This window comes from Lontra canadensis, unplaced genomic scaffold (assembly GCF_010015895.1).
Source record: "Lontra canadensis isolate GAN:19392208 unplaced genomic scaffold, GSC_riverotter_1.0 scaffold2, whole genome shotgun sequence".
NCBI classification, from domain to species: Eukaryota; Metazoa; Chordata; class Mammalia; order Carnivora; family Mustelidae; genus Lontra; species Lontra canadensis.
The window spans coordinates 41,813,164-41,835,444 of NW_022630996.1; the positions used below are offsets into that span (position 1 = coordinate 41,813,164).

Here is a 22,281-nt window from a genome sequence, read left to right on the forward strand (position 1 = left end):
ATGGATGAGACTAGAGGAGATTATGCTGAGTGAAATAAGTCAAGCAGAGAGAGTCAATTATCATTACTTGTGGAGCATAAGGAATAACACGGAGGACATTGGGAGATGGAGAGGAGAAGTGAATTGGGGGAAATTGGAGGGGGAGACAAACCATGAGAGACTGTGGACTCTGAGAAACAAACTGAAGGTTTTGGAGGGGAGGGGATGGGGTGTTGGGTGAGCCTGGTGGTGGGTATTGTGGAAGGCACGTATTGCATGGAGCACTGGGTATGGTGCATAAACAATGAATGCTGGAACACTGAAAAAATAAAATAAAATTTAAAAGGAAGGAAGAAAGAATGGATGGATGGATCAGAGTTGGTAGGGATAGGGAGCTGTCATCAGACCCATGCCAGAGCCCAGTAGTGCTTGCCTTGGGGACAATGTCCAGAGAGACTACTCAGACACTGGTGGCTAATTTCATAACAAAGGCTTAGCGGGTGAACAGTCCTTTCTTGTGGATGCCTCGAGCCCTGAGTGCTCAGCAAACCTGCCAAGCTCTGGATGTAAGGGAACTTCAGCGAACTGAGAGGCCGTGAGATTTTGTCTGGCCCTTCCCTATATGGTTCCTTTCTTAGTTCCATGTCTGGTAAGAAGGGCCTCATTACCAAGGACCCGGGGTTTCCTTCTTTCATATGTGTGTGTGTCTCTCTCTCCAGGCCTGAAAATGAGGCCCAGACCACCCCCACCACACTGCTGTGAGCAGATATATTTAAATTTCTTTAAGCTTGGGTGACATCCTCGGATGAGGAGCTCTAAGTACCAAGAATTATTGTTATTACTATGTAGTTACTGCCTAGCATGCAGCGAATTACCCTGTCCTGCTGTGTAAAAGATGGATAGTGGGATGGGGAAGTGCAGAAGGAGGAGAGGGGGCGAGAGGCGGGAAGAACCAGTCAGAAGTACTCAGGAGGAGCTGGACTGGGGCGCTCCACGCGTGGCTGCTTCGCCAGGCACACTCAGACGGCTGGGAGCAAGAAACCATTTCTCTCCACGCAGCTAAAGTAAGACACCATGAAGATGCTAGGACTGGAGGAGAAGCCTATGCCAGGTCCTGAAGGCATGGATTTGTAGCCCAATTCATACACGGACAGCCATGCCCTGGACAAGCTAATGAACCTGTCTGGTCTTGGTTTGTGGCCCTTGGCACATAGAAAGCTCCAAACTGTTGTAGCAATTGTTACTACGAGCACTGTTGCTATTTTATCAGGCCTCGGTCCTGTTGTCAGTGACTTGCAGAAGGACCCAGGACATGATGTTCTAAGCACTGTTTTCAAATGGAGTCAGGATTTCCCTGCAGTCGCCGAAGAGATCCAGGAGACATGGAAACCCGTGGCCAGTGCGGAGCCACTGGAAGGAGTCACATGGATGCCTCCCGGAATTGCCGATGACTCGCCCTGGATGGGTCTCAGTTCAACCTAAAAATGATTGTTGAGAGGTGACAGTCTTGCTAATGGACTCTGAGTTTCTGTTTATGGCAGAGCGGCCAACATGGCATGCGACTGATCAATGTAGAGTAAAGGTCAGTAACCCATATCCACCTGTCCATCAACCAATCCGGAGAATATTCTGGAAGCCAGTGCTGAACACTGGGCCTGCAATTCCTCTCCGAGGATTCAGGAGCAGATGTGGGGCAGGTGGGTCTTTGGGGAGATATCACACCGTATCTCTGCCTCGCACCCACCTCACAGGGCTGGGACACCCTCTGCGGGTACGCAATCACCAGGCGAGCTTGGCCAGGCCTGGGGGAGTCCCTTGTAAGAAGAATCAGACTTCTGCCCACAGAGAACTAATGACAGAGGAGGTAAGACAAAGCCTCCAGGGAGAAACAACCAATAGTACAAAGCGAGAAACCACTGGAGAGTTAGCTCACTCAAGTCTGGATTCAGAGAGTCCTGTCTGCTCCAGGGGTCAGAGAAAGCTTTGCTGCTTCCTGGGAGATCATGGGGCAACTTGATACCGAACATCAGATCTAGAATGCAAATACATTCTCCTCGCCCCACCCAGACACACACACACACAATGGTACACTTAGGGGATATGCAGCTACTGTCAAACCAAGGTAAAAAATGACCGTGTCTTAATAACTAGTCACCTGATTTACAAATGGGTTGGTGCTGGGAGTTGGATTCTTTTCCCATTCAATCGTTTGAAGTGATCTGATGCTTTGGGGACACGCAACTGAAAGCCCTCGCCCCCGTCCTTCCAGGAATGGATCAATAAGAATTAATTCAAAAGAACCAGCTTCACCCTGAATAAAAGAAACACAGTACAGGAATGGCAGAAACTGTTGGGCTGCTGGGCGTGCAAGCCGCACCCCATCTCTCCTTTCCCTCACGCCTTTCCTTCTTCTCATCCCCACCTGGATCTCTTCCTGCAGGGCAGGACTTCCGGCCATGCGCCTGGTGAATGGTCACCCCACAGGTGGTTCATTGAAAGGTGTCCTCTCCATCTTCCCTCTTGAAGCCTCAAGAATCAGGTCTCCAACTCCTCTATTAAATTAATAAAACAAAACACTTTTTAAAAGGTAAGGAACACCGTACTGAAGAGAAAAGGCTGTGAGATGACAAGCGACTTAAACTCCATGGGGGCACACTGTCCTGGTTCTTTTCCATTTTGGGGAAGCACACACGGGTGCAAAGAACTGGGTGCACTCACGAATGCATATATCCTGTTTTGGAAGGAGCCCACCTTGAAATCCGCTCCCTGCCATCACGCCAGACCTTCAGTGCATTAACTGAGATTTAGTAAAACCAACCAACCAACAACTGCCTTGTCAGTATGGGGGAAAATTTCACTGGGAAGCCAAGTGGGGTTAGAGGGATATAAACAACTCAGCCCCACTTACGATACAGGATTCTAAGGGCCAGATAAAGTGCTCTGTGTCCCACATCTGCTTCCCAGACGGAGCAGGTGGGAGCACAGTTAGGGAGAACTGGTGTGTGAGAAAGGAATGGGTTACTTTGAGTCCTTTTACTTAAAGTAATGAAAGAATCATTGCATTGCCTGCAGCACTAAAAGTTTGCAACAGATGACCTGGCTTTGTTCTTAAAAAAAAGTGGCGAGTGGCGAACTGTACTGCAAGCCAATGAGAGAAGCAAGTGCCTTCTGTGGTGGGAGAGAATTTGTATGGAAAGTTGTCCGTTACAGATTGTGACCCATTCCTGACACAGTCTCTCCCTTCTGCTCCTTCTCTCGGTTGGCTTGGAGGAAACCCGCTTCCAAGTTTGAGAATTCATCTTGTCTGATTAATGATGTGTACATAGAGATTTCTGTCTCATCTTCCTTCTCCTGGTCTTTTTTATTCCGTTGTTTGCTGGGCTGCAGCCCTGCGGATATAGATGGTTCTGCTGTGATAAATGTAAAGTTTGCATAAGCCATGTAACAGCAGGACAGCCTATTATCACTGTACATTTTCCATGGCTGTGCAAACCTCTGTAGGCTATTTTATTGCTAATAGATCCACAGAGAAACAGTAGTGATTTTACGACTCTTTTTAAAATGGAAATTCATGTTTGAGAAATACAACTGGGAGGAAACAGATGTAAACCACTTAAGCATTTGCAGAAAATTGAGATGCACACTCTTATTTACAGACCTACATAGCCTCCATCGCTTTATTTTCGAAATTAAAATAAGCAATCTGTTTACCATGGGAAATGAGGAACTGTAAACTTGTTGTTTTTCCTTTTACCCGGCAATGGCCGCCATCGTTGGGTTTAATGGCAGAGCTGAAACAGGATGGCAATTTTTTTCCCCTTAGATTTTATTGTCTAGAACGCATTTCCCTCTCTAATCTGCACAAGAGGTAGGCGAGTGGGAAAGATTTTAGTATCACTGGATGTCTGAACTCACATTATGCTTTAACAGCTAAAATGATTACCACACACATTAGAAGGATTTTAACCAAGTACTTAACACCACCTGTAAATTGCCTAAAACATTGGGAGAGCCAACCAACCTCTACCAAAAAATGCTTTTATATGTCCCAACACAAAAGCACAGCCTGTGCAAAAATATTCATTCCTGACTTGTCCCGACCTTCTTATATATTCGTGACTTGCGGCAAATCTCACATTTTGGAGAGGAGCTGTAAATTGAAGACTCACAGAACAGCACATCAGTGAGATGCTTATGCATTGTGTTTCTCAGAGCAAGTTCCTTATGACATGTGGAGGTGCCTCTAATTTTTATTGGTTTTTTTTTGTTTATTTTACGTTTTGGAACCATATTTTTTAAAAAATGTGGTAAAATAGATATAAGACGAATTGTATCATTTGGACCATTTCTATGCACGCAATTCAGCAGCATGAAGGACGCACACATTGCTGGACAACCATCACCGCCCTACCTCTCCAGAAATTTTTCATCTTCCCCAACAGAAACTCTACTGGTTAATCATCAACTCTTCATCACCTCCCCATGGCCCCTTGTAACTTCCGTTCTACGTCCTGTCACTACAAACATGACTACTCTAGGTACCTCAGATAAGCAGAGTTATACAGTATTTGTTCTTCCATGTCGAGCTTATTTCGCTCAGTATAATGGATTCAGGGCTCATTGGTGGTGTAGGATGTATCAGAATTTCTTTTTCCTTTTTAAGGCTGAATCGTACTCCTTGTACATACATGCCATATTTTGTTATCCACTCATCTGATTTGAACACTGAGGAGTATCCCCAGTGCCACAGGGATGGAGGCGACCTGCCTTTTGCTGAGCATTACAAAGCCCCCCCAATAAGCCACAGGGAAGGAGAATGGCCCAGGACCAGATTTGCAAAGTGAGGCAGGGAGGCTTCCTGTGACCCGTACATTTCTGGTCTCTGTGTAATTGCTGGCTCTTTGAATCTTTTGTTTACATCCTAGATCTTTATTTTAAATGTGAAAGGAGGTTAACCAAACCCTCTTAGAAACTGAAATTTTTCTCAGAGACAAGTTGTGATGGACATCAGTCCAACATGTTCTCCATGTTCTTTTGCAACCTCAATACCCACTTTCCTCATCCCAGGCCATCACTCGTGCTGTCTTGGAGGAGGAATTGGGAAGATCACTTGTACCATTTTAGAGGAGGCATTGGGAAGACTGCCTGAGCACAGTCTTTTGGTCACATCCAGCAGGGAACACACACCATGAGCCAGACTCTGAGCAGACCCATTCTTAGTGAAAAGTGTACTTTCTGGAAATGGTATTGAATACATTCACGAACCGATTCGCCAAGCTCTCCTCCCTCTTACACTGGAGAAATTAAACTGCCCTCTATTCACCTTGTTATCTCAGGGCCTGTGTCATGTACAGGAGCTTCTGTGTATGGCCCCTGTGGTGACACAAACTAATTACAGACATGTGTGGCGGAAGCTTCATGGCTCAGATGCTATCACTGCCTGGGCTCGGTGACCACAGCTTCCCATGAACTCACCCCTGCTCTCTGCTTTGCCAGGTGCTGTGATTAACAAAGTGTGGGGTGGTGTTCACTGTACCTGCAAAATTAATTTCTGTCATCAGTGTATCATCCAACAATTAAATAACCTTGGGGTTTGCCTAAACAGCTCTGACATTTTACCAAAGGCAAATGGACATTCATTGAGAGGAATTTTTTTTTAAATATTTTATTTATTTATTTGACAGACGGAGATCACAAGTAGGCAGAGAGAGAGGAGGAAGCAGGCTCCCTGCTAAGCAGAGAGCCCGATGCGGGGCTCGATCCCAGGACCCTGAGATCATGACCTGAGCTGAAGGTGGAGGCTTTAACCCACTGAGCCACCCAGGCGCCCCAAGAGGAAATTTTATCAATGGAGAGGTTCTTTGGCATTGATGAAAGATTTTCATATACATTTATTTATTCTACACAATGCCAATGTGGTGAGGTCTTGAGGATAGCTCTTTTATCCCCACTTTATGGATGAGGTCAGGTGACTTGTTCATTGACTACAAGCGAAGGAGCTGTTTCTTCTGAGGTGAGCCCACATTCCCTGCCCAGAAATGCCAGCCTCATCGCAATACCTTCTCTCTTTCTCTGCATATGCCCTCTCCCTGAGTGCTCGTGTCATTCACTCTAGGCTTAACACCCCCACAGCCATTATCTCTTCTACTTTCCCCACGCCTGATTCAAAACTTGGCCTTCAACTTTTGACTTTGCTCATTCCTCCAACCACCTTCCCTGGAACACAGAACAGCTGGTCATGCCTCTCCTCAAGGCTCTGGAGGCTGCCAGGCTTGGGCCACCTCCTCATCCCGGTGGCAGTCTCCCAGAGATCTCCCATGCATTGGTATGTCTTCACACAAAAGTTAAACACAGCTTCTGCTAAAGCCACTTCCTTCACACCTGAAACATTTTTGTTAGGAATTTCATCAAGATGATTTTATTTTGTTTTGGGTATTTTTGTTTCATTTTTTGTTTGTTTGGTTGGATTTTTTGTTTTGGTTTGGTTTGGTTTGAGTTTTTTGGTTAGCAAGCTGATTTGTCTGTTCATGACCTTAGGAGCCATAATCTTTTCTCTCTTTAAATTCTCCCCAAGCTTTCATTGCATCCACTCTAATTCACCACTGGCTCCCCGCCCCACCCGACCCACCATGCCTCATCCACATCCCTAGAATGGCCTGCCACTTTCATGGATACTAAAATTAATTCTAACACTTCTTGAGTGGCACCTAAATATCAGACATATGTTCTTAAAATAACCCCATGGGATAAGCTTAATTGTTCATCCCATTTTACAGATGCAGAAACTGAGGCACCGAGAAATTAACTTGCTCAGAATCCCACAGCTTCAAACCCATAGGGGTTTGAAGCCAGACAGCCCAACTCCAAAGTACATTAACCACTACACCTCGGGTAGCTCCCCACAATTTATCACCATCTGCCTCCCTTCCTGTTATACTACTTCCTTCTTGAAGAGAATGAGTAGAGTACTTGACCTTGGCCTGCTAAGTGAAATAGTAATAAAGTTCTTTCAACTTTCCTGAACACCCCCCCCCCCCGCCGCTCCCCTTTTCATGGCCTCCAGAGCAAAGCCAGTCTTATCTGCCAATGAAGATCAGGGATTGAATGACTTGCAGACGTGGTCCTGGGTTCCATTTCAACAAACAGCCAGAGGGCTGACGGTCTGGGCACCTGTTTTTCCCAGGTAAGGAGAATTCACACCATACATGGTCCCTCTGTCTCTCTTATTTTCTTCTACCTTGCACAAAGTTTTCAGGGAGTCTTCTGAATTCTCTTCTCTTCTATCTCTCCTGGAAGATGAAAGCGAGCAAGCAGCCAGCTCCCGCCTTTTCCCTGCTGCTGGATTCCTGTGGATGTCTTCACCAGCATGATCTGAAATTGCAGCAGGGTCTTGCTCCCCTTTCCAGCTGATTTGCCCCAAGTGCCACCATGGTGCCTCCGACCCAAACCAGGGGGAAGATGATCATCACTCTGAATCTTCAAATTCATGCAGATTCAATACTATGGTATTCTAGGAATTTCCTTTCTTTTTTCCTTCCCCTGCAGGTTTTGCACAACACTTATCCATTCATTTCCTCCCTCCCCAGGTTCCCCTCTATCTTACCAGCTGCTCCCAGATACATGGCTTCATTGAAAGCATGTTGAATCTCACAGCACCCTGTGAGATGGGGAGAGATGAGTGCTTCTATCCCTAAGCGGTGCCTCTAAGGGAATCTGCTTCCCACTTACTCAACATGTTAACTTCTTCTTCCAGGAAGCCTTCCTGGATCACCTTTCCCAGTCATTGGCCTTTCTCTGACCTCACAGAATCTACTTTCTGGCTTCTACATTCTACAATTCATCCCATTTTGCCTCATGGCATTTCTTGTATTATGGTCATGAATTGTTATTAATGTCTCATATATTTATGCTTTTGTCTCCTCAACTAAATTTTAAGTTCCTTGAAGGGGTTTATACTTCTGGGTATTCTTCATACTGCCTTGATTTCAATAATTTTGCTCTTTGATTTAAGCTCTGGTTGGATAGCAAAATACATTTTATTGAGCGCCCAAAGCAAGAGGATTAGGTGAGTCATTTTGAAATTACGTGAGTTCTAGTTAACCATTTTCCCTTTTGCCAGCTGGCATTCTATTTCTACATTAATGAATGAACAAAGGAGCTAACAGCAAGCAGGTTATCCACCAGCTTATAATAAGAAATAAGAAAACCTTTTTTTCAGCATGAAATTTATAAAAATATAAAATATAAAACAATTTCTTTATGGGCAGCAGTGTTATTTACTGATTAAGAAGATGCATGATGTGGGCTGAATTGTATCCTCCCAAAATTCATACGTTCACGTCCTAACCCCTAGTGCCCTTGGTACATAACCATAGTCAGAGAACAGGTCTTTAAAGACATGATTAAGTTAAAATGAGGTGGTTAGGGTTGGCCCTAATTCCATACGAATGTATCCTTATAAAAAGAGGAAATTTGGACAATGCAGAGAGAGACCAAGCTGGGGAGTGACCATGAGGACACAGCAGGGAGGCTATCTGAAAGCTAAAGCAAGAGGTCTCAGGAGAAACCACTCCTGCGGAGGCCTCCATCTTGGACTCCAGCCTCCAGAACTGTGAGAAAATCAATGTCTGTTGCTGTAGCCATGCGGTCTGTGGTATTTGGTTACGGTGGCCCGAGCGAACTAATACGATGCAGTTTGCACTCAAATAAACTTGGACTTTCTTCTGTCATTTAGTCACAGACTACATGCCTTAGCACATGTTATTTAACTTGTCTGTTCGTTTCCTCGTCTGTAAAGTGGGAATAGCAATGCCTGTGTCTCTGTGTTGTGAGGTGGTGAGGCCTCGGGGTTAAGGACAGGGCTTTGGAGGTGAACATCCAGAGCTGGAATCCGGGCTCTAAAACTTATTAACGGGGATGTCTTCAGAAAATTTCCTTCACTACCTACTTTGTGACGTTTTTATGAAGATTAGATGAGGGCTGTCAACAAATTCTCAGTGAATGTTGGCTTCTCTTTCTTATTCAGGGCAAAGGATGTGTTAGCCAACAGGTCTCAAATGCAAGGTCATCCCACCAGGAGGTGGACACATCGGGTTGTTTTGGCCTGATGCTCTGAAATATTTACTTCCTCTAACTCCCTTTGCTGGGATTCCACACTCACAACACAACCTTCTGACCACGCTTCCCCAAGGCCCCGCCAAAGGCTGTGGTCACCGAGTGTTCCAGTTCCTCCGACAATCGTATTTCTCATTGTGACCCTGCGACTTACCATCTCGCTGGGGCAGTGATCAAACTTCTCTGTCTTCATTTTCTAATTCACAGAAGGGGGATAATGTCAAGATATCATGATGGGTTGAGAAGGATAAGTGGCAGTAGAGATAATACCAGCTAACAAATATGGAGCACCAGTGTGGGGCAGCACGTGCTAAGTGCTCAGCAAACATGCTCTCCTTAAATGAGATATTGATACATTTTGGTACAGCACCTGGCACACTATTAAGTCTCGGGAAACAGTAGCCGGTAAATGACTGTGCGAATAGGAGATTACTTTGTGTAGCATATTTCCAGGAACAGAATATGCTGATTATGTGCATCTAAGTATTCCAGGGCCTGTAACAGCTTTCTGAATGTCAAATGACACATGGGCATTCTACTCCAATGCATTCTTGTCAAAAATGTGGTTAACGTGTCCATTCCTGGGAAATAGATCACCTCTTGGTATGCTGACAAAGTCAGATTTCTAATCTTAAGAGAAAAAAGGCCAAACTTTGACCTGGAAGATGTACCAAGCTAATGAATATAGGGGGCTTTTCCTAATTTTTTTTTTAACCTGCTGATTTCGGTAACCTTTATTTTCAATGGGTCTGCTATAATCCACTGTATGAACTTAGTGTAATTTACCTACCATTGCCCTAGTCTACGACATCTAAACTTAATCCTTTTTTTAAATTTTTATAAACAACACTATAAAGAACACGATTGTGTGTAAGACTTTGTTTTTGTTTGTACCATGGAAATGTTTTCGAACAAGCTAAGTGATGTTAAGATAATGTCAGTTATCAAGTTTCATCCCTTAAAAGGCATGAAAACCCACTCAGATGGTGGGTGGGGCTGAGGTGGCCATAGGGCAACAGAGGCCGAGAGTTTAGGACCAGTCCCCTAGGGTGCACTGAGTCACTGCTGAAGTCATTGGCGGAGAACGTGTCTCGTCTTCTAGCTCCTTGCCCGGACTCTAATCATTGGAGCCCGCATCACACACAGTACTCCGGAGTCGCCGCCTTCAACAGCCATGTCTTAGTGGGGTGCACGTGGGTCAATCAAGACTATTGAGAACCTAAGTTAAGGTTATTGCTTCCAGCCGCACACATTCCACTTGCAAACTGATTAGTACACTGAAGAGCTCTCATTGACATTTCGTGGTTTAACATAAAGATTTCTTGTTCATAGCTCAGGAAAGAGAGACAGATTTTCAAACAGCTGTCTAATATCTCTGTCAACACAGAAATTAAATAGATTTAGGAACTTCAGAAAAACATACGCACGTTTAATGCCCAGTAATGATCAATTCCAATTTCCAGTTGCAGAAATAGGAATTGTTTTCAATGTGTTCTGTGGGTTATTCCAAATAAACATCTGGCATCGTTTTATCCCTTTTTAATCATTTGAATGGTGATATTATAGGTCTATCTATTTATTTGTCCAGCTATAGAGCTGATGATACTATGAAGATATCGAAATGATTCCCTGTCTCTGTCATCTTTCAAATGAAAACATTACATTGTTTTAAAGCAACCATTTCACATATAGCATGTATCAACTTTGGATCGCAAACTTCCACCAGCTCAGTAGCATTCTTTTTTTTTTCTTTACCAATGAAAATGAAAGACAGAAACACTATCTTGCCTTCAGGGTCTGAAACGGGTTTGTGTGTGAAGGAGAATAACCCTTTGCTTTCCATCTTGGGGAGATAATGCACATGGAAGAATGTTCCAAAACTCCACACTTGGGTGTAATGTTCTTTTAGTTGACTTGTTAGTCTCAGCCAGTCAGAGGGGCAATCCTCATACAGGTAGCTTGTACAGAGAGATGAGAAACTTTGCGGGGTCTGGGTCTAAATCCTGGCTCTGCTCCATTCTGACTTTGTGACCTTGATCAACATGGTTCACTTCTCAGAGTCCCAGGTTCTTCATCTCCAGGGCAGATGGACAATGACCCATTATTAAACAAAATGCTGAGGTTGGAGCATCTCCATACAGTGTACACAGTAGGCGCAGAAGAGAGAACAGCCATCCTTGTGATGAGGACGGATCCAAACCCACAGATCCCATACCACAGCCTACTCTGATAAAGGAAATTGAACGGAGGAAATGGGCTCAGCTGAATTAGGCTATGTACCTGCAAAGATAATCCATTTATTTCTCTTGTTAATTTTTATAATAATAAGAGCAAGAGCAAATTACCTGGCGTCCAGAGGCCCAAACTGTTCCTCTCTCAGAGAGGTTCCTCAAACAAATGAGCAGGCCAGCTCCTGTTCAAGAAGAAAACATGGGAATTCAGAACCGCCGAGGGGCAATAGAAAGTAATCCAAATTAGAGATCATTTTGATAAGAGGTCACTTTGGAACTCCAAAGACAGTTTTAGTAATAGTTGATTTAGGCTAGTGTGTGATTGTGAACAAAACATGCCTCCAGTCTCTAAGTCCTATGGCTTCTTTCAGGTGATTATGAGGAAGCACAGTGGTTCATACAGCTGTATTTCCTTCACATAGCGGTGAGTTACAGCTCACCGTGGTGATGGGCCACAGGCCCATTGTGCATCTGGGCCAATCAAAGGCGATACGATATTCCATAAAACTTAGTATGATGTGGGGGCACCTGGGTGGCTCAGTGGGTTGAGCCTCTGCCTTCAGCTCAGGTCATGATCTCAGGGCCCTGGGATCGAGTCCTGCATCAGGCTCTCTGCTCAGCAGGGAGCCTGCTTCCTCCTCTCTCTCTCTCTGCTTGCCTCTCTGCCTACTTGTGATCTCTCTCTGTCAAATAAATAAAATCTTAAAAAAAAAAACAAAACTTAGTATGATGTGTTTGTTCTACTGCATTCGGTGTCCTGTCTCCTAGACAAGGGCTGTCCCCACATTCCTCAGCATCGGATAATATTCCAAATGCCACTTGCTTTACCCAAATCAAGGCTTTAAAAGTGGCAGTCCTATTTTCTGTACTCATGGGTGACACGGAATGTGGACAAAGAGCTCTGGATCTCAATCCTGGTTCTCTTCTCTCCTGACCATGTGACCAGTTCCCTTATCTGAGCAATGGGAATAATTGTGGTAGGTGCTTCGGGGGGAAGGAAACGAAGCTAAAGCCTATGAGATATTTTGTCTACCGCCTGGCACACCGTGACTGCCCACTGAAATGATGGAGTCAATGGTCGCTGCTTAGAGATACGTTATACAGACTCTAATAGAAAGGAGAATGGGTCATTAGTTTTAGCAAAGCCAGATTTGCTTTTGGCTGAGGTGCTGGAGGTAGATATGCCTTTTGAAAGAGTCACAGAATTAATGCTGGCTCACAAATCTGAGACCCAGAAATAAGTAGGAAAAGCTCAAAGAACATTATTTGCTCTCCCTTTTACTTCCCTTTCAGTCTGCTCTTCAAAAGAAGCCATCTTCGGGGCGCCTGGGTGGCGCATGGGTTAAAGCCTCTGCCTTCGGCTCTGATCATGATCCCAGGGTGTTTTTTGTGTGTTTTTTGTGTGTTTTTTGTGTGTGATTGTGTGTTTTTTCTCCTTAAATCTGGGATCGAGCCCTGAATCAGGCTCTCTGCTCAGCAGGGAGCCTGCTTCCCCCTCTCTCTCTGCCTGCCTCTCTGCCTACTTGTGATCTCTGTCAAATAAAAAAAAATAAAATAAAATCTTTAAAAAAAAAGCCACCTTCAAGGATGCCCCTTTCCCCACCGCCCTGAGGTAACACTGTTGTGTGTTTTGTGTTAATCATTCTCCTGCTATGCCTAAAATTTTCTGCATATCTCTGAAAGAGGTATTTTTAGATTTGCCTCCATTTGCTCTTTTCGCTTGACATTCTATCTGTGAAACTCACCCATGTCGTTGTCCGTGGTCCTCACTTACTCACCTTTACTGCCGTGCTCCTGGCTACAAATACAGCACAGTGTGTTCGTCCAACCCATTGCTTATGGACATCCCTGTTCTTTCTAGTCTTTGCTCCTGTGAGCCTTCTTCCATGTCTCCTGTCACTGGCATGCAATAGTTTTACGAGGATACTTATGATGAACAATTTTAGAAGTTTACTGAATTCCATACCTGTTGAGATGATTGTGTATTTTTTCTCCTTAAATCTCTTGATATAGTATATTAAAGTGAAAATTTTTCCTAATATTGAACCATTGGTGAATTTCTGGAGTAAACTCTACTTGATCTCTTATTTGTTAAAGAATTTTTTTACTTTTATTTTATTTAGTATTTATAGATCACAATCTGTCTTTATCTAGATTTGATATCAAGATTATACCAGCCTCAATAAATTACTTAAAAAGTCTTTCCCTCTCTTTCTTCCTTTCTATCTTCCTTCTTTCCTTCCTTCCTTCTTCTTTTCTTTTTTTTTTAATGCTTTGAGAAAACCTTGTGTAACATAATAATCATTTATTTCTTGAAAGTTTAGTGGACCTGGAGTTTTCCTTGTGAAAACATTTGAATGGTTATTTAACTAGATATCCTTCTTATTCAAAAGTAGTTATATATTTCTAGAGATTTGTCCACTTTACCTGTATGTTCAAATGTGCCAGCATAGAATTGTCTAAAATATTCTCTTAGGTCTGCTAACACCTATAGCTTATTCCTTTTTCTCATTCTTACCATTGTTAATCAGCATCTCTCTCTTTTCAAGATGAGTCTTGCCAGGGTTTGCCCACATTGTTAATCTTTGTAAAGAACAACTTTTTAGCATAATCAGCCTCTCTGGAGTATTTCTGTCATCCTTATTTCATTAGTTTCTGCTTTTTAATATTCCCTTTCTTCTACTTTAAGTTTATTGTGCTGTTATTTTTCTAATTTCTTATATCTTTAATTTTAAGTCCTTTTTCTCTCTAATACATGTTTATCTCTATGAAAGTACCACTTTCACTGTATCCCACAAGATTTTAAAAAATTAAACCACTGGGGGGGTGCCTGAGTGGCTCAGTTAGTTGAGCGTCCAGCTCTTGGTTTCAGCTCAGGTCATGGTCTCAAGACCTACATCGGGCTGTGCACTCAGTGGGGAGTCTGCTTGAGATTCTCTAGCTCCCTCTCCCTCTGACCCTCCTCCAGCTCTCTCTCCTTTCAAATAAATAAATAAATCTTTTAAAAAAAATAAGCCCTTTATTTTGAGATGGTTATGGATTCACACACGGTTGTAAGAAATAATTCAGAGAGAGCACGTCTACACTTCATCCAGTTTCCCCAGTAGTATCATCTTTTTAAAAAAAAGATTTTATTTATGTATTTGACAGACAGAGATCACAGGTAGGCAGAGAGGCAGGCAGGGGGGTGGGGGGGAGCAGGTCTCCCGCTGAGCAGAGAGCCCGATGTGGGGCTGGATCCCAGGACCCTGGGATCATGACCTGAGCTGAAGGCAGAGGCTTTAACCCACTGAGCCACCCAGGCGCCCTCCCCAGTGGTAACATCTTATAAAACTTCAGCACCATATCACAACCAGGATATCAACACTGACACAGCCAAGGCACAGAATGTTTTCATCTTTGCAGGGGTCCTTCATGTTGCTCTTCTCATGGTCACTCTAGTTTTCTTTCTGCCTCCATCATCTCCTTAACTCCTGGCAACAACTAACCTGTTGCCCATTTGTTTAATTTTGTCCTCTCAAGAATGTTATATAAGTGAAATTACACAATATGAAACCTTTGGGGATTGGCTTCTTTCACTTATCGTAACTCTCTGCAGATGTATTTAGACTATTGGATGTATCCATAATCAAAACTTGTTCTTTCTTGCTGCTGAATACTATTCCATTGTATGGATGTACCAAGTTTGTTCCACCTTTGATGCATTGAAAGATATTTGGGTTGCTTCTTTTTTGGCCACTACCAATAAAGCTCCATGAACATTGATATATAGGTTTTGTACGAACATGAGTTTTCATTTCTCTGGGATAAATCCGCAGGACTACAATTGTTGGGTCATATGGTAGTTGCATGTTTAGTTTTTTGGAGAAATTGCCAAACTGTTTTTTGAAGTGGCAGTTGTACACTTTAGATTCCTACAGTAATGTAGGAGTGATCCAGTTTCTCTGCATCCTCATCAGCATTTGGTGTTGTTGCTTTTTTTTTTAATTTTACCTGTTCTGATAGGATTGTATCAATAACTCATTATAATTTTAATTTGCATTTCCCTAGATTAATGATGTTAAACATCTTCTCATGTGCTTATTTTTCATCTGCATATCTTTTTCAGTAAAATATCTCTTCACTTCATTTGCCCATGTTCTAATTGATTAGTTTGATTTTTGCTATTGAGCTTTGAAACTTCTTTATGTATTCTAGATACTAGTAGTTCTTCATTCCACAAGTTTGATTGATAATATTTCTCTTATTTATTTTTTTCATTTTGAGCATCTTCTCATTTTCACCAAGAACTATGAGTAACCATGGCTACTTTAAAGCACATTCCTTAAATGTTCAAATAAAACAGATTTTTAGAAATTATCTTTTTGTAATTTATTTGTAATTTAATTTCATTGTTGTCAGTAAATGTGACTGGACACATACCAATTATTTGAAATTTGTCAATATTTGCCTTTGGCTTATAAGGTGGTCAAATTCCATCATTATTTTCTGTGTGCTTGAAAATAACCTTTATTCTCTGGTATTAGAAATACTATTGAAAAGAAAAAGAAAAAGAAAGAAATACTATTGATATATGTCCATTAGATTAATCTTATGATGTTTAATTCTTCTATATTCTTATTTTTTTCTCTTCTTAATTTATCAACCAATGAATGTCTCTCTCAATGACAATTTGTCATTTCTTCTTATATTCTGTCAATTCTCATTTTACATTTGGGGGGAGGGGTAAACAAAATCTTAAACAGGCTCCACACCCAGCATGGAGCCCAATGTAGGGCTCTATCTCACAATCATCCTGAGATCATGACCTAAGCCAAAATCAAAAGTTTGATGCTTAAACCACTAAGGCACCCAGGCACCCCTGTGTTATGTATTTTGAAGATTTATTACTAAGTACATACAATTTCCTAGTGAATTAAACTTTTTAAAATATGTACTGACACTCATTATCTACAGTAATGCTTTTCAACTAAGGTCTATTTTCTCCACTATTAGTATGCTAGTTTGCTTTTGGTTCTTATGTACCTGTTGTGATAGAGTTGTTCCTCCAATTTGTTCTCCTCACCTTTTATGATATGATTCTTCTTCTCTCCTAGTTTTACCTGGAGATTTGAACTCCTGAGTAAAGACTACATTTCCCAGCCTCCCTTGCAGCTATATATGGCCATGTGACTAAGTTCTGGCCAAAGAGACAAAAATAGATAAGTTGTTTGACAGCTTCAGAGTATCCACCTTAAGATGTAATACAGGATGTGCCATTTCTTCGTCTTCATCCTTCCTTCCTCCTGCATCCTGGAATGCAGATGCTGCCATCTTGGACCTAATATGGAACCATGAAATGAAAAAACTCTAAGTTTCTGTTAGGAGGGAATGCTTTGGACACCAACTCACAGGAGAGAAAAAGTAAATTTCTATGCTATTTAAGCTACTGTCATTTGGAGTTTTCTGTTACTTGTAGACAAATCCATTTCACAATGAATATATCTGTTGAATTTTTTTCTTTCTTTTGCTTTGAAATTTCCATTTCTATATTTTATGGAAATTGACTATAAACACAACTTGACTGGAGTTGTTTTGTTTTGTTTGTTTGTTTTTGCTGTTGTGTGTTCTCTTTTAGTTCAAATCTGATTTGATGGGGACGCCTGGGTGGCTCAGTGGGTTAAAGCCTCTGCCTTCGGCTCAGGTCATGATCCCGGGGTCCTGGGATTGAGCCCCATGTCAGGCTCTCTGCTTGGCGGGGAGCCTGCTTCCTCCTCTCTCTCTGCCTGCCTCTCTGCCTACTTGTGATCTCTGTCTGTCAAATGAATAAAATCTTTAAAAAAAAATCTGATTTGATGGTCTTAGACTCTTAACTAAAAAGTTTAGTCCATTTCTACTGTGTGATTATTAATATATATGGTAAGAATTTTATATATGTGTTTATTTATATCCTGCCTCAGTCCACCTGAGTTTTTTTTTTTTAAGATTTTATTCATTTATTTATTTGACAAGGAGAGAGCCACAGTGAAAGAGAGCACAAGCAGGGGGAGTGGGAGAGGAAGAAGCAGATTCTCTGCTGAGCAGGGAGCCCAATGTGGGGCTCAATCCCAGGACCCTGGGACCATGACTTGAGCTGAAGGCAGACGCTTAACAACTGAGTCACCCAGGCATCCAGTCCACTGAGGTTTTTAAGACAACTTACAGCGATATAAGCCTTATGTAAGATAAAATAAAATATAAAATAGTAAAGGGGATTGAGAAAAAGAAAACTGTATTAATTAATTCTCATTCCCATTTTCATTAATCAAAGACATGAAATTGCCAGTGACAGCTTTTGATTAGCACATGACAACCTGAATTATGCTTATGAAACTCTACCAGAATCCCAAAATAAGATAAAGATAATATAATGAATTCAAATATATTAATAATCACACTCAATGGAAATTGACTAAACTTTCTAATTAAGAGACCAAGGTCATGAAAAATAAGCTGCTTTTTTGGCCTGTATGCTTATTCAAGTTCCATTAAACTTCTGGAAATGTTGTAACTATCCCCAGGGGCCCATTCTGACCTTCACTTAGCTCACTTGAGGAATACCTATTCTGACTTCCACCTGAAATCTGGAAAAGTTTCTGCTTCTCCCATCCCTCTCACTGCTGCGTAGAGTGCTCTCCAATTGACAAAACCTTTCTTGTCCTCATGTCTCAGTCTAAATATCACCTCCTTCTGGAAGGCTTCCCTGGCCAGCCCCTGAACTTGAGCGACGGTCTCTATGCTGTGCTGCAATCATATCCTGGCAGGGCTTGTCAGAGCTTCTGTCTCCTAATGTGGTCACCCATTTCTTTGTTAACCCACTCAATAAACTGTTGAACTCACTGAAAGTGGGCTCTCTGTCCAGGATTTTCACTGTTGTACCTCCAGTATCCAGAGCAGCACCCGGCACAGAAAGGAATCAACAATAAGTGATTATTTGATGGGTGGATGGATGAACTGAAGAAGCCAAAGCCACTGTAACTGATGTCCAGAGGATGCAACTGATCCCAGTATTCCAGATTACTGATTGATATCTGCCCTTCTCCAATAACCTTGGATTATATTTCCACTGGTGGGTCCCACTGACTGGTTCTAACTCCCTAAACTGAACAGAAACTGGCCACCTTTGGTGGGTGAACTCTAAGGTGGCCCCCCAAATCCCTGCCTGTGACCATCCATGGCCTCATATACTTCCTTGAGCATGAACTCCCTTCTGAAAAATAGAATATGACAGAACTGATAAGATGTTACTCCGAATATTAGGAAGACTATGATTTCTTGGTTCTCTCTTGAACCTCTCTCTTGGTTCTTTCTTGGTTTCTTGGTTCTCTCTCTTCTTCAGTACTCATCCAGTAAAAGTAAGCTGCCGTATTGTGCCTGGCCTTACTGAGAGACCCATGTTATTTTGTGAGGCACTGAGGACTTCAGAACAGCAGCCTGCAAGGAGCTGAGGCCAGCTGACAACCATGTGAGGGAGCTTGGAAGTATAAGGTAAGTTGTGGGGTAACTGATGCCCTGACCAACTGTAGCCTTCACAGCACCTCATGAGAGACCTTGAGGGAGAGGCACATACCTAAGCCACTCCTGGCTTCCTAACCAACAGAAAGCATGAGGTAATGAATGTTTGTTGTTCCACTGCCATGTTTTGAGGTAACTTGTTATGCAACAGTAGATAATATGCCACCATTGAGTGGCACCTCTAAGGTGCCAGCCTCTGGGCTTAGCACATTCCCCCATGATCTCGTTTCACTTTGGTGTGCATCTTCATCACCTGGGAAATGGGTGAAAATGCACTCTTATAGATTTAAGAGGCTTAGAGAAGGGTTCAGTCATCTATACTTCTATTAAGTCCCCAGAAGATTGTGACACACCCCAAGTGTAAGAACCAGTGCGCTTGCCTTTTGGTGTCATCCGCTCCTGCCTCCTTGGCAAGGTGGGGAAGGGCAGAGGGGAATGAAGCTGTGACACCAGTGGGTTCTCTCCACTAGGCTGGTGGGCGATGACTGTCATCCATGCCTACAGGGGGCGCCAAAACTAGAGGAGAGGGGAGAACCCCATGCTGAGTGGACAGCTCGAGTTCATCAAGCTGTCAAAGAGTTGCTCAATGTGTTGCCAACACCAGAGAGGACATGCCTGGGAAGCTGAGCATCCAGGGAGAAGTGGAGAAGCAAGAGCAGTGGGTCAAGGGGAGAGGTTAGGGCCTTTGTGAAGGTCAAGGTTGTCTTCTACTTGTGGTGGCACCATGGGGCAGCTGCACCGTATGAACCAACATTATCTGACAACTGGAGCCGACTCGACTGATGTGTGATTTTCCAGGAATTATCGACTGAGAAACTGGTCTTTGGCAGAGAGGGGCTGCAAGCATATAACCACTTGATCTGCTATTGGTCCGGCCAGTTCCTGAGGAGACTGCTGCTCTGCGGAGGCGAGACCTCAGGAGCCTGAGAACTAAAGGCCAAGGTTGGAAGCCCACCTCCGCCATCACTGCTGTGTGACCTTGGATGGGTCAAAATCATCATAGGTCATTCCTCAAGACTTAATTTCCAAATGTAGATAGGAATAATGCTTACCTACACTTTTGTGCAAACGAAGGGAGAATACCTAGTTCAAAGTCCACACGTGGTCAAGGCTGGTAAGTTTGGGAGCCGTCTCCTTGTGGTTGTTTACTATATTGTGACCGATCACCCCGCAGAGTGCTTTACTACAGTTAGTGCTCAAACAGTGCCTGTGGTGTGAACAGATTCCTAAAAAAAATAAATAAATAAAAGTAATGTAGTCAAAGTGACACGATTCATTGACAAACAGCAGGCTTATCCTGTCTCTGGAACTCAGCCCCGCTTACCATGGTGAGATTTTGAGGTAAATAAATAAATAACAGTCATAAAGACTGCTTAATAAAAAATGAATGAGTCATTGAAATGAAACAACTGTGTGAACATCGAATCCCAGGATGCTAAATGTCCACCAAAAAAAATGGTGCCAAGTATTTATACTTGTTATTCAAATTCAAATGTTTAGTTACATCCAACAGCTGGATATCTGGTTAAGTTAGCCAAAGGACTGATGATTGACAGAATTTTTTATTTTAATTGAGTCTCTTTCGAGATTGTGCCACCTGAGACACTCTTGAGGACACAATGAAGGCGGAAATCAAGGAGGAGGCAGCCTCATGAGCCTTGGGCTGCCTCGTGAGCTCAGGCTACGAACAGAACTTCGATGTCAGCCTCGCCACGGCGAGTTCACAATGAAGGAATCATTTCAGGTCTCTATTTTTAGGTTCCATCACAATGAAATATGGCTTCGAAGTTTTCCAAGATCTTTATCTCATAATTTTTTACGAATGAGAATTGCATTATCACTTAAATATATAATCTTCTTGGGACTATAAAGTCCAGCTGGTGACCAATTACATTTAAATCTATTTAATGAAATTTTCTCATAAAATATCTGATCAATGAGTTTGTGTTGTGTGTGCTTTACACTAATAGAGGGCGACAGAAATGCCTAGTCAGAGGTACCTGTGTGCTTTCATACACCAATACTGTGTAGGTTCCTGCATCTTATAGATTTATAACTAATCTGCTCTCAGTGTTTTCCACATTTTTTAGGCAAACTCCCCTGTTTGGTATAAATTTCTAATACTAAAATTTGTGTCTAGATATTAGTCACCAGATAGAAATTAGTTATCCACCACTAAGTATTTTATATGCAGATTTTATAGAGTTGCACTAAACCAACCATTGCAAATCTATGGTGTGCCAGTTTTAAAATTTTAAAAATTTTTAAAAATTAAAAAAAATTTTTTTGGTATATTAACTGCAGAATTATAAGATAAAAGATGTGAGAATTTCTCACCTTAATCAATGTGTCAAATGCAGAAGTTCAAAAAGAGCCGGAGTTCCCCTAGCTACCCAGCTGAATCGGAGCATTTCTCTCCTTAGTATATTACTTTTTGTGCAGTGTTTTTCTCTAACCCCAGGAATGGAGGGTTAAGTAAATAATGAATAAACATGTCTCATTGAAGTGACTTTGACATTTCATCTAAGTTTACATGTTAATTAAGATAAGATTGTTCTAATCCCCCAAAAGGGTTTTTTTTTCCTTTGAGCAACTAGACTGAAATATAGTATAAAAGTATATGAACACTCTGTTAAATGCACAGATTTAACCCTGCTGTTTTGCTCCTAATCATTATTAATTGCCTCCAATGGTGGACATTAATTTCCCTATTGCAGAAACATGCATCTTGAGCTTGGGCATATCCTAATACATCAAATGGGACAGGTGATATAATTCAGTTGGTCACAGCTGGAAAGGAGACAGCCACCCACATGCAGGCAGTCTGTCAACCTTAGTTACACTGCAGACACCACCACAGCCTCCGAAACAACATTGTACATTTATCTCTGGGGATAACTTTACAAGAAGTATGGCCACTTGGCTCATCTTATTTAATCCGTTATTGTCTTAGCAGCTACAAGAATGAAACAATTGAAACTCAAAACTCTGAATTTGTTTCTAGTCGTTGAAGGGGAATAGCAGAGACATATGGTCGGATTCCCAGTGCAGATAAAGTGATAAGTGCTTGGTTCAGTGTGGTTTATATTTCAAGATCGATGTCACCATAGGATTTAGAGTGAGTAGCTAATAATGTTTACTATGATGAGACTTCAGGGTCCTGTCTTGTTCTGGGGACCTTAAGGAGATCTTGACAAGTTGCCCATAGTACCTTGTGTTTATACATAACTGGATCTTTGGAACAGAGTTAATAGCTTTGTTATCCTTGAAGATTAGCTCAAAGTTCCTTAGTGGTAATGAGGAAATCAGAGGTAGGGCTGGTGTTAGTCTTCTACTGAGTGGCTGAGAGACGTGATGTTGTTGTGTTGAGGGTAAGCCGACATCAAGGCTGTGACATGGACTCTGATCCCAAATTTGGGCTCCT

General features: G+C 42.4%; 1 long non-coding RNA gene across 1 annotated transcript; it reads right to left on the reverse strand.

Annotated features, from left to right (window-relative positions):
- Positions 1-2,432: 2,432 nt before the first annotated feature.
- LOC116872498 lies at positions 2,433-11,481 on the reverse strand. The gene is made up of 3 exons (XR_004383650.1): positions 11,439-11,481; positions 3,119-3,368; positions 2,433-2,531 (listed from the first exon to the last, which is right to left on the reverse strand). It is a non-coding gene; the product is annotated as an uncharacterized LOC116872498 (long non-coding RNA).
- Positions 11,482-22,281: the final 10,800 nt, after the last annotated feature.